Raw genomic sequence first — 16,634 nt, forward strand, 5'->3', positions numbered from 1 at the left:
ACTACTTAAATTGAAGCTTATAAGTACAGAGTGGGTGAAAAGTCAATCTGCATTCCATCGGTTTGTTTTTCTCCGCGGACAACCCTAAGTTCACGCACTTGACCTAGAGGGGCAGAGAATGAAAGAAATCTACCTAGTTAGCTTCCTACTTGCTGTTCTGCACTGTTGCAAAATGCAGCCAATATCTTAAACAACTTTTAAATGGAAGAAAATTAACTTTTAATTAGCGCGTTCTAATATTACTTTAGCAAGAAAAAGTAAAAGTGAACATGCAATATTAATACTAGTAAACATTTGGCCGAATTTTGAACTGTATAAGATAAATAGTTTTCATAAAATTTTGGAAAGAAATATACCATGTTATTATATAGGGAAATCCTATCGCATTCCGAGTGTTGGACACAGCCTTAAGCATTAATTTTCAAGGATTGCTCTTCCGTAACGCTGGAGACTATAGACTTGATTAACGTAAAAGCACATGCATCCAAAAAATACACATACACTCTTTGCTCACACTTAACATGACGGTTGCCACTCGGAAACTGCACTCAAAAGTTTCAATGATGATTATAACGCACACGCACGATGAAAAACATAACCAAATAAGAAGCATTCATTCCCCCCACCAAATAAATAAACAGTCTCGTCGTTTACCGAACACGCACTGCAGATTTAGTTTCTCATCTCATCGACGTTTATATCCTAACATGTAAGTGTCGAAGAAACTATAGTACTAATTATATGCAAAAAGAGCACTCCATTCAATTTTGTTAGTGAATAACTACAATAAAAGTTCTCTTCAAGGATCTTATAATATAGATGCTAATTTTATTTAACAAAATATTGAAGTATAATGTCACAGATTTGTCCCTTCCGTAGACGCCCTTTGTTCAAGCAGCTTATAACAACAGTACCATTAATAAAATAGATGTTCGCAAATATTTTATATAATATTTTTCCAAAACTAAATTAGCAGACAGAGGAGGTACAAAAATATTGCTCTCCTGAGAAGTTCATAATCGAATTAAGATTGTTATGCAAGTCTTCCTTTAATTACAAAAAAGAGAGAAGAAAAATAATGAATTAAACAAGAAAGATTAAGCAAATATTGAAGAATAATAAGGCTTATATTATCACTTTAATGAGAGAGAAGTTTGCTAGTATGTACAGATCACGACACAAGCGAATTTCGTTTCAGACCGTGAAACTATGGTAGTCTTGCGAATTATAGAGATGCAGTGCTGGAACTGCATGTGATACATCTGCCACTCCAGTTTCAACAGAGGGATAAGGCTGGAGAAGTAATCGGTTCTTGGAGTCTTGAATCCATATTTATATTATATATTATAGGGTGTATCATACCACCCGTCCCAGGCATTTTTCTCGGCTCGTAGTGGACGTAAACACATCAAACAAAAAAATTGAATGATCAAATCGAATGTGGAAAATCAAATGGTGATACTTCCATATCCAGTGGCGTAGCGAAAATATTTTTACGGGGTGTTAACTTCAAAATTTCAAATGGAAAGTGGAATCAATTTCAATTTGTTTGGAAGTATTATTGAAAAAGAAACAACTTTTACAGGAAACACTTTTCGTTAAATTCTACGATTTTGCATCTATGTCTTATTGTTTAATTGCAACTACAGAACAAAATCTTTACGAGGAGCGCACTGAAAGTCGTGAGCAATATTTTTTTCTAACCGTGACCTTTATTTGTAAGTGAAACCAAATAGTATATATCGTCTCAATCTATAGACCCTTCCTTTCCTTTTCTACATAGTCTCCGTTCTTTTGCGCACATTTTTCCCTTCTTTCTCCAAGTTTGAAAGTACCTTTGCGATAGAATTCCGTTCCAGCTGCCCATAGGCACTGGCGCACTGCGTGACGAATATCCTCCAATGTCTTTATCGATAGCCTCGCATCTGTTCCTTCACAAAACCAAAAAGATAGTAGTCTGGAGTGCCATGCCGGGGCTGTAGGGAGTATGCGGAAGCGTTTTCCACCCAAATCTCCTGATCTGCTCCATAGTGGCACGTAAAATATGCGAACGCACATTATCCTATTTAAGGATGATCTTTCCAGGGCACTTAGCATGCAAGGTACGACAGAGCTTCAAAAGTGTCTGGATGTAGCGGCCAGAATTTATGGTTTGTCCAGGCTCAAGAAAGTGAACCAGATTGCAACCCTGTGCATCCCAGAAGACGCTCTCTATAACTTTTCCTATCGATTGCACTCTCTTGGCTTTCTTCGATGGTGAAATCAAGTGGTGTCATTCCATACTCTGCCGTTTTGTTTCAGGTTCATAATAATGGAACCAGCTTTTATCTCCAGTCACAATACCCGTCAAAAGGTCATCACCTTCATATCAAAATCTCTGAAGAAGTGTTTGGGCAATGGTTAGTCCCTGACGTCTGTGGTCCTCGGTTAATAACCGTGGGACCCAACGGGCAAAAACCTTCCGATAACCTAACCTGTGAATGATTTCTTGCACCGCACTATGTTCAACACCAAGTTTTGCAGCGATATCACTCACAGTGATAAGTTTTATCCCCATCTCCCCTAATCAGCTCATCAACCTTTACCTTGTTGCGTATCGTTTAAACACTTCGAGAGTGCGCGCTGCGTGGCTGATGTTCGATAATGGTGTTTCCATCCTTAAAATGTTTCACCCATCTCCTAACACTACTGGCACACATCTCCATAGGCACGCTTCAGTCTGTGGTGAATCTCAGAAGCAGATTGGTCCTCTTTAACAAGAAATTCGAACACAGCACGGTGTCGAAACGAAACATCGCTGCAGGCCATTTTGGAAATCCTGTCTGTGGTTACGTGCTAGCAAAAAACAGCGTCAGCGTCTCGAAAGAAAGAAAGAAATGTCTGTAGATTGAGATGATATACTTGGTTTTACTTACACCTAAAGATTACGGTTGTGAAAACATGTTGCTCATAGAGTAATTATATAGTATAAGAGGTTTCAGCTGCTTTCCCGCTGAAACTGTGGAGACCGTGGCACCACCACTCAAGGAAGTTGGGTACTACGAACTATTAAAAACAAGAACGAATCAAATCATTCAGAGCAAATGAGTCTGATAAAATTAGCCAATGATGCACTTAGCTACTGCCAGTAGCAGACGATACAGTTAGTTACAACTCTAGCCGATAGTGTCGCAGAATCACTTTCGTTGCAATGTGGGAAAAAGTTAATTCCCATTAGTTATATAGGAAGTATTTCATTAGGGCAATCAATGATGTTGCTCACGACTTTCAGCATGCCCCTTGTAATTGGCAGTTACTTTAAAACACCACCAGATAACACATGTTCTATCAAATAGCATTGCTGTTTAAAACTCTTTATATCATTCAGACATATCTGTTGTACGTATCAACAAATCAAAACAATATTGCAGGACAGTATAGTTTATATTGCGGGGTCGGAACCAATTCAAAATAGAAAAGCAAAGAAAAACACTGGTGGGTTTTAAGTTAAACTATGTATGAAACAAATTTGATCTAAAGTATCAGCAATAAAACATAAAACAAAAATTAAAATTTAAAAGTTATCAAATTATTGCCACTCTCCCGGGCTTCTTAACGGGTTACTAAACTTATGAAAACGTTTCAATAAAAATCACTTTTCACAATAATTGCACAAATAATTGTTCAAGAATAGTACAAATAAAGTGAAGATAATAAATACAATAAATAACATGAATTGGAAGTTCTGTACATTCTTCCCAAAATATCATACTTGGACAAAATAAACTCGCAATAAATGTTCAAAGGATCGTCCAGCACTTGCGATGCACATGCGAATGCGTATCGGGACATTGTTGACTGCTCCTAACACTTCATTTGGACTTAGTGCACGGCAGACATTACGGATCCTCTCCATCATGCCCTCTCTTGTAGTAGGACGCTCTTGGTAAATCAGTTCCTTAACAAGTCCCCAAAAGAGAAAAAAAATCAAGCGGAGTCAGGTCCGGAGAACGAGTTGGCCAGGAAGCAGGGCCTCCTCTTCCGATTACCTGTTCGGAAATAAACGTTTAACAGTTTGTCTGGCAACTCTTGCAAAATGAGCAGGGCAACCGTCTTGTTGTAGCCACATCATTTCGCGAGTTGCTAGTGGGACATCATCCAAGAACTCACAAAAAACATGTGACAGAAAATTAGCGTACTCTACCCCTGTCAAAGTACATTCGAAGAAATAGGGACCGATTATTTGGCCTCCCACTACACTACACCAGACGTTAAGTATCCAGATATGTTGGTTGTCAATTTCACGTACCCAGTGAGGATTCACGCTGGACCAATAGTGAGCGTTATGTATGTTGACATCTCCATTACTCTTGAAGGTTGCCTCATCCGTCCCCAGAATGTTCTGGTGTAAACAGGAGTTCCTGCTGTTCATCCACTGACAAAACTCCAGACGGTTATGGAAATTTTGTTCTCGGAGTTCTTGATGCAGGTGAACATGGTAAGGATGCAACGAGTTATTACGCAGAATCCTCCAAACAGTCATGTGGCTCATAGCAGCATCCGTGGCTAATTGTCTTGTCGATATTTGGGGATCCATATGGACTGCAGCAAGAATATCGGGAGACCGATTATCCTGAACACGGCGTTTGATGTGTTGACGTTTGTTGTGATGAGGTTGAACATGCCCAGTCCTCTGCACACGAAGTGCCGAGCGCCGAAATACTTTTCTCGACTGCCGAGCACGAACGGGAAACCGTTCACCATATTTTTTGTTTGATGTGTTTACGTGCACTACGAGCCCACAAAAATACCTGGGACGGCTGGCCTTGATAGTAGCAATTCAACAACAAATAACAGTCGTAGATGCCAAACCAAAGACTTTAGCGAAAATTGTTTCCTATAAAAGTTCTCTTTTTCAATAATACTTCCAAAGAAATTAAAATTGATACCACTTTCTATTTGGTATTTTGAAGTTGACACCCAGTGGAAATATTTCCGCTACGCCACTGAATATGAAAGTACCACCGTTTGGTTCTCCACATACGATTTGATCATTCAATTTTTTGTTTGAAGTATCTACGTGCACTACGAGCCGAGAAAAATGCCTGGGACGGGTGGTCTGATACACCCTATATATATACACCCTATATAATAGAGACGAGGGTGTTTTATATACCGTCAAATGGGGTGAATAGAAACACATTTTTGGCTATATGAGAATATAAGTCTGGTAATGTTAAAGATTTCGCGTATCAGATTATTCCAAAAGAAAGGTCTTAATATGCTAATGAATTTCAGTAAACGTCATATTAATTTATCAACTCCACTTTTCTTCACCTTGATTTTTCTTAATATTTCTATTCACCCCTACCCATGGGGTGAATAGAAACACTTACTTTATTTTCATTGTTGTTTCTTTTATACTATTGGAAAGGTAAAAAAAGAAACAACGTATTTGTTGAAACGAACTATTTATTTGATACCTGCAAGATATTAGTTCAATAAGACCAGTATTACATAAGTTACAAACTTATAAAACAATACAATGCACAATATAGGTATAAACGACCATATAGTTTTGATGATATTTGAATAAGATTTAAACCACTGAAATCATTAGGGAAACTTATCATGAGTTGAGTTGATTTTGAGGTTTACGTCCCGTTCAGCAGCGAGGCTATATGAGACGTGGACCTACTGTTTAACGTAGAATCAGAACTACATGAGCTCCCGCCGGGAATCGAACCCGGGTCTCCCACGCCAAAGGCGCGTATGCTAACCGCTTAGCCACGAAGGGGCCCGAAAGTTATCATATACTTAAAGCGTGCTGACGAACTCCTAATAAAACCCAACAGTTTCGTTCTGAAAATTTCATTGTTTATGTGCTCTCTTATAAAACACTCCCACATATGCATCATGTTCCCATTTTCGCACTTTGGTGCTAAATAGTCTCATCGAGTTTTAGCTTCTCATTTTACCACAGCAAAATCATCAGCTTTAGAAAACTATCATCTAGTTCGTGATCGTCTGGAATGTTGTCTTCTGGAGTGTTGTCTTTCTCCTCTTCCGACAATACAAAGGTAGGTTGAGTTTCGTTGTGATTTGATGAAAATGTATCATTTTCAGAAAACAAACCAAAGCTCTTACCAGAAACATCTATTCGTACTCTCTTCTTCCCTTATTTAATTTTTTCATCTTCTCTCATGCTCCTGAGAAGATCCATAAGGGAACGGTTTACAGTCTGAGATGACTTTTGCTGTTCTGTTTCTTCTCGTTCATTGTCTTTTCTTGGCAACATCCTCAGTATTTGGTCTCGACAAAGGGGAAAAATTCCACACTTTTCAAATCCAGCCCTGATATTTTCCTCCTTCAGTTTCACACTTTTTTTTCAGAAGACTTGGAAATTTGTTCTTAGAGATGGTTGATACATTCCTATCAGGTCCTTTTTTCTGCTCCTCAAGAATTTTCCACTCCTTGAGGAATTTCAAGAATTTCCCAAGAAGTGTTTCTATTCACCCCACTAATTAAAAATCATAACAATAACCCAGTAAAGTTAAATTTTGATTAAAAATAATTTACGAAAGGAAAACTTTTACTATGAACGTCAGTAAATGAAAATACAAACTACAAAATAGGCATATGTTCAAATGCAACAAATATGAAAATGTCATACTTACCAAGAAAGTTTAAGGAGCGCTAAAATACCGTGTAAGATTTCAGTAACACATTAATGCTACTGCCGTCTACCTCAGTGTTCCCAACTCAGTAAAACATTTTGTCTGTGCCCTGGACACTTTAGCCGTATAAGACTATGTTAAGAAATTTCAGTTTTCTTGATTAATTTATCGTCCAGATAAATCCAAAACTAATCTGGGAGTTTTGTTTCTATTCACCCCCATGTTTCTATTCACCCCATTTGACGGTATATAACACCCTCGTCTCTATTACTGTTTTTATTCTGTAGCTATTCAATATTGTAAAATTCTCCCTGCGAAGGGATATGTAGAGTTTGGTAGACTGAAACTTTTAATCCGGAATGGTTTCCCATTGCCGGCTTGTTATAAAAATCCACTATAAAATATTCTACAGGAATAGTACAATAATGTAACTTCTTTAATATGAGGTAAAAATAGGTATCCCTTCGACCTGACAATCTCGGGAAGAATTCCTCAGTAGCGAACTACGTGAGGAGCTGTAGTACATTCTCTGCTTGAATGCAAGCAGAGAGGGATTAGAGATCCCGTTAAAGCTCCACTACGAGCTAGGCCGGATTGTGATTAGGATTCTCTAGCTGCTCTGCTGTAAACAGAAAGAGAGGTAAAGCCTCCCACAAGGCTCCACTGCAAGCCAGGAAGAGAAGGAACAGTTAGATCCACTGCAAGCTAAGGCTTTGTGTTAGGTGAGGTACTTCCTCGACTCCACTGCAAGCCAAGAAAGGGGGTTTGACCAGTCGGAACGAATGGCTGTCCATAGTATCTCTTGGTTATATTCTCCAGGTGATTCGGTAGCGCTGCTGCTCCCTCGTTGTCATGCGATTCGTAGTGTCGCTGTAGTCTCCGTCATCTGAAATTTATAGTACGCCAACGTAAGGCGTAGTACTCAATCGTACAATGCACCTGGTTGTTGTTTATAAACAGGAGTACGTGTAGAATGTTTGTCCACACAAGCACATGTTGGGTCCTTTTAAATATAAGCACGTGGTGCATTACAATATAGGAACAGGAAATTTTATGTTCCCACTACTATTGGTTTCATTTGATTAATATGCCCCGACTAAAAAAATTCTCGCTACCTCTTAGTCTTTGCTCTGATACCAGTCGACAAACAGTGTATATGACTTCTCATACGTCTGCATAACATTTTGTAAGTCTGAAAAGTAAGCTTGTTATGTAGAACTTCGAAGATGATGTGACAAATCTTACTTGCGTCAAAAAGAAACAGCACACATCAAATCTGCTTTCCAATTTCTACCCACTCATTCAGTACTTGTGGGTACGAGGAGCGTTTGTTATATTATAATCCTAAGGATGGTGCAACAATCGTGGGAAGACGAAGGTCGCCGATATCAATTCCTTAGGTTCGACAGGGAAGAAGTTGGAATCCGCACTGGTAACCCCGGCATGGCCGGTCCTAAGTCCGTGCTGAGAAAAGGGACCCCCCCTTCTGGCTCTCCATGAACCCCATGCATTGTGGCGGCCTGATGCCAAGGGGGAGATTGAAACGTCTCCCCGATCCACGTGTTGCCCAGTTCATGTATATTACGGCACTTGAATGGGTAGGCATCATATTCCTACCGGCCAAGGTGAGGCCTCGGCTATCCTCCGAAATCGGCGACTAACTCTTGCTATTGAAACCGGGAGTACGTGTGAGCTCATTACGTTCTCAGTGAGGTAGGCAGTTTAACTGCCGCCCCTACCGACGGAACACGTATGAAAGAGTGGGTAGTTGGAGTGCCCAGGGAGGCAAATCCAACGCCCTAACGGGAGGATGATGTAGGTATTGCCCTCAAAGAGCGTTTTGTGGGTGCTTTTGGGTCTGGGGTGGAAATTATTAGTATCTTAACGCACACTCGTACCTCAGGAGCGCTAAGATAGTGGGTCCTTTGCCTAGGTCGCTCCTCTTGCTGAGAAAAGGAACTACGACCCTACCAGAGGAGCCACCGATCCCAAATGGCCATTGCCTTTAAAGGGAGACTGTGTATCTCAGCCATTGGGTCTGGTAATGTATAGTGTACTTCTACCGTAATAAGAGGAAATTCCGTATTATTTGAACGTCCCTACCGAGGGAGGGTGTGGTGGTCCCTCCTAAATGGTGGCTTAACCTACCATTGTGTTCGGACAAGCAGCTTACTGCAACGTGTACGTGGTACCTACACAAGTGAAAGATAAGCAGCCCCGTATCGTCTGGGAGTGCCTGCCAGGGGAAATAGGCTTCCAGATGACAATATCTGCCTTAAACAGACGGTCTATATCAGTAATTGGCTCTTGCAATGTACTGTATACCTCTACCGTAATTAGAGGAAGTGCCATATTTGTTGGACGATCCTACCGATCCTACTGGGAGGGGAATATCAGATCCCTGCCTGCATGGGGACTGAACTGCGACTGGGGAAAAGTGTCAATCCCAGGTATCTGGATAACTGTTTCTGATAAAGTGAAAGGGAGGAAACTCTGCAGGATATGGGCTGGCACAAAACTCAAATGGTGACATAGCACGTACCATTGGATCCTGGATGAGATAGGGAGTATCTCGACGTATGCGTGGTCCCTCTACATGCGAAGGCGGTGGCCAGTTGCATGTTCGAGGTAGACAGGGCTGGGATTGAACAAGCCCCCTCGGGCACGCATGGGACTCCAGGACTGGGTTGGACTCCGCCGGGCTAGGTCATGCCGTGGGATTTGGTAGCTCATGTGAGCCAATTCCAGGAATCTGGGCAACGACGAACATGGGTGGGAGGTGAGCTTGCCTTAAAATGCTCGGGGACCATGCCTGCAGAGTATGGGGAGGACTGGCTTGCTAACAGTCCGCCTCCACCAGTAGGTAACTGGTAGGCGGTGCATCGGCTCTGTCGCGCAGTGGGCGTATCCCACTGCCTTAGAGAATAGGGGTTATACGCTAAGGTATCAGGGTTATGGGTCAAATCTTGACGGTGCACTGAGTGCACAAGGAATTAGAATCCAGAATGAGGAAATATGGGTCGGGTGCTTAAGTTAGTGGAACCGGTCCATCAATGAGGTCAAGCGGCCGCAGCACGCCACGCCAACGTGCCACAAAGCTTAGAAGTATACTGCTAGCTCCAAATCGTGTTGAACAGCGGATAGTTCTCTATAATTGCTACACATTCTCTATGATTCTCTAGATAGGAATATGCGGTTCTCTACAATTGCTAAAGAAATGTACTCCAGTGTTTTCACCACTCTAATCATCCCATCAGCATATAAAGATAAACAAGATTAATCAGACCATATGACACTTTCACTACTTGATAATCCAGTATTGGTAGTCTTTGGTAAACTAGGTGACATTTCTTCCTTCTTGTTGTTAAGTGGATCACTAGGTGTTCTCGGTGCTATGCTAAACGCTGCTTGAATAGTGCGGCATTGCCAGATAGTGTCGAGTGTTTACTGATGCCAGATAATAAAGGGAGTAATCATGGAATTCTGCTTAGATACTTACTGGAAAAAATATTTTTCGACCCTTACCGCGATTCCTCTTCTCGAACTACAACGCTAGAATCCAGGAATTTTCTTGTTCTGCCTACTACAGTAAACGTACACAACAACGCATTATGGTGTTCTGCGCAAGTTTCGTCTCAAAATCTATTTCCCTAAATGTAAATTAATGTTTAAATAAAATATGAAACATAACACGAAAAAAGGCCAAACAATATATCTATTTCGTGGTACGATTGTTACTTTAAAATACTTTACGCACGAATCAAATATTTTATTTTATTTGTTACATTTTTTGATATCAGAAGACACAACAAAATTAATCAGTGTCTTGTCCTGTAGCTGAAACAATACTCTATCTTACAGTATAATATTTATAATATGTGTCGTTTCATTGCGCAGTAGTTAAGGGAATGAGTTGAATTATGTACTGACTTTCGGGAGGTGATACATCTTAAATTTGCACTACTGTAAAATACCAGGTAGAATAACTTATTCGTAATACCTTTCGATAAATTGTGTCTTCTGACAAGCGACATGTGCCGGGCTGCCAGCATTTAAATCTGCTAGTATTTATGCCCTATAGCTATCTTACTTGCCGGTGAATTTCCACTGACTGTGATTCGTCTTCGGCCCCTTCACTTACGTACTTTCGTTATATGTCTGGGAAACGCCTTGTGCTGGAAACTTTCTCCTACCTCATCCATTCGGAATGGATGGACACGAGAAACTAATGCTCTTGAAAACCTCGTCGCCGCCGCAGTTTTAATTGCTGATGAGATGATCGGAGTGTACTGAAAACACTGGAGTCCACGGAGGCCTCGTGTCGCAAGTGGAGGAAGATACTGGAAGTGTAATGGTTTGATAATTGTTTTATTGTGATGTATTAGGTTACCTGATAATTGTTGATGGGCATGAAAACCCCAGGCTATTTGCAACGTATTGGTGATCATGTACACTCCTCCATTCAGCTAAAATTTCCAGAAGAAAACATTTATTTCAGCAGGACAGTGCTCTATACCACACAGTTGATGTCATATAAAAATAGTTCCAGGAGCATAACAACGGATTTACATTGTTTCCATGACCCTTCCTGACCACAATTCTATTGAACATGTGTAAGATGTAATAGAATGAGAGGTTTAAGGACGATGCACCTCATCAGCTAATTTGCGGGAATTGAAAGACGCTACTGTGTCATACAGTATTGTGCAAAAATCATAGCCAGGGCCTTGTAATATAGTTATGAAAAACCATAGTTCTGCGATTCAGAGGAACTCCCACAAGATAATACATAGGTCTCATAATTTCTTGCCTACGCAATATATATCTTCTTTGGTGTGGAAATATCGGGTTCAATTCCCGGTGAGAGTAAATTTGACTCGGTTTACGTCAAATTAGGTCCATCTTATTTTGTCTTAATGCTGCAAATGGAGGTTGAACTTCAAATAAATAAGAAACTATGCTAATTCTTTAAAGAGATCCTCTAAATATAGCTTTATACCTTTTTTTTATCGAATACCACTTTTCCCCTGTTTGTACTTTCATTCTTTCAAGTTATTTTCCCCCAATATTTCATGTATGTTGAAGTAATTATGAACATCTTTACCTTAGTTGCTGAAAAAATAGGAAGAAAAAAAGCATGGATGCACCAACTGGTTCAAACCGTCATTAATCATAATTTCAACACAGGTCATTTTTCAGAAAAATAGTAGCAGGAAGCTGATGTGATATTAGCTTCTCATGATGTAGCCTTAGTAAATTTAAACAAGAAAAAGAAAAAAAGGCAAAGGGTACAAAAAACATGAAATTGTTTACCACATACAGCCATAGTCATTACCTAGGTGTGGTTACCACCTACCAAAACTTATCTAAGGACTCCCAAGCTTTTGAAATAAAATAATAATAATAATAATAATAATAAAGTCAGTTCTGGAGCACAACGGAGGGACGTTCTTCCTGTCAACATTCCAGGGATATCCTTTATAGCACCATTACCAGTCAAGATTGATGGCAGTTCTCTTGAAAATTTCCTCACGCAAACCCCTCAGGCCTGATAGTAGGTGACTAGGAGACTCTTAGCATCTAGTGCTATTTCAGGCACGAAGATTCGACATCAAGATTCCAGCGGAGCTTTCAACAAATTGCTTTACTTAATATGAAGAAAGGACACTTTATAAAACATTTCGTTTTTTTATTATTATTATTCCGCTGCATTCAAGGACTCCTACAATAGATAATGACGGAAATAAATGAAGGAGTGTCACCGTCAAGTTTCTACCAACTAATCCATGGTCAAATATTAAAAGTTTCACGCGATTACGTAACTAATATGAACTCTTGTACAATTTATAAATAGTATGTGTGACATAGAAGATACTGTAAACAATACATACAATCTTCTACATAGTGTATTTTTTTTTTACATATACAGAGCATAAGAATGTTTCATAGAAATGAAATCTATGAACTATTATTGGCAATGAATGTTTTACAGTTGAGTAAAGTTTCTACGGTACTTTTAATAACACGGAAAATTTGACACTGCTTTTTAAGTTGTAAGAGTTACTTGCAATATCCGGACATGTATAGTTTTAAGCTCTGAAAGGACCTTCACGTAGAGATCTTAAGAATAAAATTATGCCAAAAGTTTACTTCATTCTCTTGTGGACTGAAAACGCCATATGTCTTAACATTAAAGTCATACAAAAATATAAAGGAGATGGGTAAAAATATAACAAGCTTTACTCTATTTAATGGATTTACGTGGGTGAATAGTAATAGAATGCAAAAAAAGAAAAATCAAATTTCGAAAGATCCAAAACCACAGTTGTTATCACTTTGTTTTTCTTTTAAATTTATTACCTCCAAATACAGTTATATATTTCAAATGGTCAAATTTAATTTTATTTGGTCCTGCATAATTTGTTTTTATAGGTTCTGGTTCTGGTTAATTATCAAATCAGACTTGGATGAACAGAAACCGTGAACCAAATGAAAGAAAAAACACTTTTTTTTCCTTTAAATTATAAAATATAAAAATTAACTGAAGCGAGTGTATTTGACCATCAATCGTTATTTATGTGTAAACTGTGTGCACGATAACTGCCTTAAAATCATCCACGTTTAATTAAATTAATATGAGACTTCCTCCAATCTTAGAAAATAATTATTTTCTAGATAAATCAGTCAAGAATAACGGAGTAAAAGGGAACAAAATCCACTCAACGTAGCAAATTTGCAGAAACATATAATACAGTAACAAAACCATAGCAACTTCTTAAAAATTAACCTATTTGCATGAAACATTGCGTATATATTTTTACAGGCTTTCGAATGACGGCTACTGCTCATGGTTAACATAATTCTAAACACACCTGAAATTTGTCAGTTTAACCTTAATATCATACACGAATTTTGTTAAACAATGTTTTATTTTATTTAGTTAGTTATTTTTATTTTATTTATTTATTTTTGTTTTCGAAGCTGAAGAATTACCCCTATTGGTTACGATTGAAATTTGTGAAGGATGATGCGACGAAACATTAATTACAAGTATTACCAGTTCATAATTAAATATTTTAATGCCCAAGGATTATACTATATCGGTTAAACATGACGGGCAATCAGTGTGAGAAAACGGTTATCAAGAATTTGTGCAATGGGAACGGTAGAAACATCAAAAAATGCATGAAGATGTTGCTCTCCATAAACGTTCAAATCTTACGAATCCAAGGAACTTCCACACCACAGGTGAGAACTATTATTGACCCACCATATTTTTCTTTAGTATATGGATTCAGTCCTATCCATATATTGAATTGTGGATATTTTTAAATATTACAATAACTTAGTCATTTTAAATATATATTTTTATGTATCTTCTCTTAAAAATACCTGTAAAATAGGAAGATAAATTAAGAGTCCAACAATTTTAGCACAAAGAAATAAGTACTAGGCCCAGTTACTGACAGCTGATAAAAATACCACGATTCTTATGAACTCAGAAAATGGTCACCACATATTTCTCAGTTGTAAGCACCACGACAATATTTCGTAGTATTTTCTGATATTAGTACGATATATTCTCAGGAAACATAGACATTATGTTAAAAAGATGAAAAACGACTGGAAGCTTTCGAAATGTGAGTGTGGAGAAGGATGGAGGAAATTAGCTGGGTCGAGCAGAAAAAGAATGAGAGGATGTATGAAACAATAGGGGAGAAAACAATTTTAGATATTATTAAGAGGAAGAAGAGAAACTGGTTGGGACACTGGATAAGAAGGAATTGTATCATGAGGGACGTGCTATAGGATATGGTGACACAAAAAAGAGGGAGGGACGAAGGAAATTACAATTAATGGATGACATCAAAGACGAAGAGGTTAAGCAGAAGACCGTTGAGCATGGAAGCTTCTCAGTTGCAGCAAGTGACCTGCCAATAATGGCAGAACACGTATGATGATGATGATGATGATGATATTCTCTAAATTGTGTTTTGTTTTATATCTAGCAAAAAAAATATAAAAAGCAATTAATAAATGTAGTAACTTTTTTATTACTTTATGAATTTTTGTGTTTTATATTCCACACTCCTGTTCTTTTCGACTAAAGGAAGACAATTACAAGATTTTAAATAAATAATAATCTAACGTCTCACGTTTTATGTTCTGTAGGCTAGAAGCAATAGACCATTAATGTTGTTCTTGATTCAAGTTTGGCGTCTCTGTTCAGCACTGACGCTATATGAGACGCGAAGATACAATTTAAGAGGAATTCAAGCCACCGTGATACGTTCATTCATTTTTAATGGTCTCCCATCGGGAACTAAACCTGGGATCACATGTATCAAAGGCGCACCCGACAGCCACTAGGCCAGCAGTGAAAGATGATTAATAAACGTAGATGAATCCACGTTTGTTTCGACATTGTCGTAGTAGTGTATCTTACAAGAATTACATGGAAGAACTCGTGAAATAAAAACGTATAAGGAAATGGAAGAATCCCAAGAAAACTTACACACACGATGCTGTCTAGAATAAACTCACATGACTTGAAATCGAACCAATGACCCCTCGCATCAGAGGTAAGAGCTCTACCACTGATCCAATGTGCTCATTAGAAGAAACAGTGAGAAAAGAATTATAATAATGAAAGCAATGATTAACGGACAATACATAATTTTTATGCCTCGCGAGGGATTCGAACCCACGACAGATATGTCTTGTTATTGCCAGCACAATGCATTAGGCTGCTCAGCTATGTGTTTATTTATTTAATTTATTCGGTATGCACATCAAAATTTTAAACTTTTATTTAACTACAACCAGTTTTATGCAAATATACAAAAAAGTGCTAAAATGGTGTCGAACATTTAGAAATAAAAGGAAAGGAAAAAAATGAAAAAGAATATTGGCTTCGAATACAATGTGAGAAGTAAAACAAACTATTGATCGTGAGACACGAGCGAGTTTGAATAAGAACACTATTCTTGAGATTGGGCCACAATACCTCAGAGAATGGAATCTTACGAGAAGCTTCCCCATCTTCCAAGGATTCAGGAAATAGTTATTCCAGCAGCTTCACCTGACTCTCCTCGTGAAGTTTAGTCACAGCTAAAAATTTATAGAAACCACAGAGCGAATAGAATTCGCGAGAGCAATTAATGGACCCTGGGACCATTGTTCACAACCAAGAGAAAGAAAGGAAGAAAGAAAAGGGAAAGAGAGAGGATTGCAAGCACTTCCTGTCTCTGAATGTTTCTGCTGAAAAAGGATGAGTAATGCAAATCGAATCAAGTCCCTTCGTTTGTCGCTAAAAACGTTGGTCAACCTGGTCACGTCGTGTTTTGCGTTTGTCATCCGTTCGTAGATGAAGACCTGCTTCGCTCCGCGATGCCCTAAATTGCATAGAACGGGACACACAAAAGATGAAGACCATTTTAGAAGGCTGCTGCAGGGGTTTCCCCGATTGAATGGCTTTCCCGGACATCTGATTTGCTACAGCAGGGGATCTTTGTCGCAGAAAAAAAAAGTAAAAGACTACAAGAAGAGACCAGCAGAATCTCTCTGCAGTCTTTGAGACCATCAGCTACCGAGATAGATCATTGAGTCTTCGAGAGGGAAACCTATTCACCGTAACAAAAGGAAAGATGTCGAAAACTGTTGATGTCTTAAAAAACAAGAAGAAATGAAGGCGATTCTTTCGCGCCTTCTTTGTGGTCTGTTCAACGTCACTAGTAAATTTCAGAATTCACCTCTATCAGTACAAGCAAATCGTTCTTCAACATCTACACTGAGGAATATATTTTTATGATTCTAAATTTAAGGATACTATCAATTAAAACAGGAAAAAATAAAATAAAATAAAAAATAAACGTTTGTTTGACTGAAGATCTGAGTTCGAAGAAATCGTGCAGTACTTTGATCCCGATTATATCTATCTAGTTACTATTATATTTATATATATGATCGAAAATGACC

At 38.6% G+C, this 16,634-nt stretch overlaps 1 protein-coding gene across 3 annotated transcripts in view; it reads right to left on the reverse strand.

Annotated features, from left to right (window-relative positions):
* The window catches only part of LOC145687958 (transmembrane protein 8B), a 1,033,730-nt gene that overhangs the window by 603,512 nt on the left and 413,584 nt on the right, over positions 1-16,634 (reverse strand). The window lies entirely within an intron of this gene.

The sequence above is a fragment of the Thermobia domestica genome, chromosome 6 (genome assembly GCF_964235325.1).
Source record: "Thermobia domestica chromosome 6, izTheDome1.hap1.1, whole genome shotgun sequence".
In the NCBI taxonomy this organism is placed as follows: Eukaryota; Metazoa; Arthropoda; class Insecta; order Zygentoma; family Lepismatidae; genus Thermobia; species Thermobia domestica.